General features: G+C 31.2%; 1 non-coding gene across 1 annotated transcript; it reads right to left on the reverse strand.

Moving 5' to 3' along the window:
• Positions 1-444: 444 nt before the first annotated feature.
• TRNAS-GCU (transfer RNA serine (anticodon GCU)) lies at positions 445-526 on the reverse strand. Its single transcript has one exon. It is a non-coding gene; the product is annotated as a tRNA-Ser (tRNA).
• Positions 527-1,123: the final 597 nt, after the last annotated feature.

Genomic DNA, 1,123 nt, shown 5'->3' on the forward strand with positions numbered 1-1,123 from the left:
GAAGAGGAGGACAAGAAGTTATGAGCAATTGTCTAGTTCTACAACTAAAAGACACTACTAGTAGAAAATGAAAGAAAAATGATTGCTACCAGATGAATTTAAGAAGGCAAAACCTCTTACATTTGACTCCTTTGACGAAGAGGTGAAGAAGGTTGAGAAAGGATTGCTACCAGAAAAATTTAAGAAGGCAACAGGTTTGTCGTCGCCTTCAACCTTACCGGAAAAAAAAAAAAAAAAAAAAACCTAAAATCCCATCAACTGTGTTAGAAATTTCAGCATCGATGCAAAGACTGGTTGACTGAAAACATTCTTGTTTGCCACGGAGCTGAATTTCATAAGGTTGCTGCTAGGCAACTATCCACGGAGCTTAATTTTGTAAGGATTGCTGCTGCACTATATGCAATTTATTTTCATCAAATGTAAAGAGAACTATATTAAAAGAATCGTCGCCTGAGAGATTCGAACTCTCGCGGGGAAACCCCATGTACTTAGCAGGCACACGCCTTAACCACTCGGCCAAAGCGACAACCGTTGCTTGGTTTTGTCAACAATCATCTAAACCGTGGACAATACTTCGTTGCATTGATATAACTAGAATTAGATCAATGACGTTTTCCTCTACAATTAAATTTATTTATCTCAACTGAACACAACCGAATAAGTTGCTTATAATATTTCCAATCCCAAAAGCAGATGTTTGTTGCAGCAGCCTCTTTTTTTTTTTTTTTTTAATTTATATTTGTTACAGCAGACTATTTTACTTAATCGGGAGGGGCTTGCAGGCTCTGTTGATATCAGTTATATGTAATATGGGGTAATTCTGGCCATAGCAAGAAGATTATGTAAACATCTTTTTATTTTAAAAGTGTTTTCTCTTTTCTAAAAATAATGAAAGTTTAAAATATTAATGATACTAGTACATAATATAAATTTCTACTAAATTGAAATATTAAATAAAAATAAATTTGTAATTATTTATAATTAAAATAAAATGAAAATTTTAATTGGTTGAAAAGCTATTTATTAAGGTTTATTATATCAATTTCAAGAATAAAACTAAAAAGGTTATGTTTTTAATTATTTTTTCCAAACTATTTAAAAAACACTCAATTAATTAAATATT

This window comes from Pinus tabuliformis, chromosome Q (genome assembly GCF_031772625.1).
Source record: "Pinus tabuliformis cultivar Carrire ecotype Pingquan chromosome Q, CPIR1, whole genome shotgun sequence".
In the NCBI taxonomy this organism is placed as follows: Eukaryota; Viridiplantae; Streptophyta; class Pinopsida; order Pinales; family Pinaceae; genus Pinus; species Pinus tabuliformis.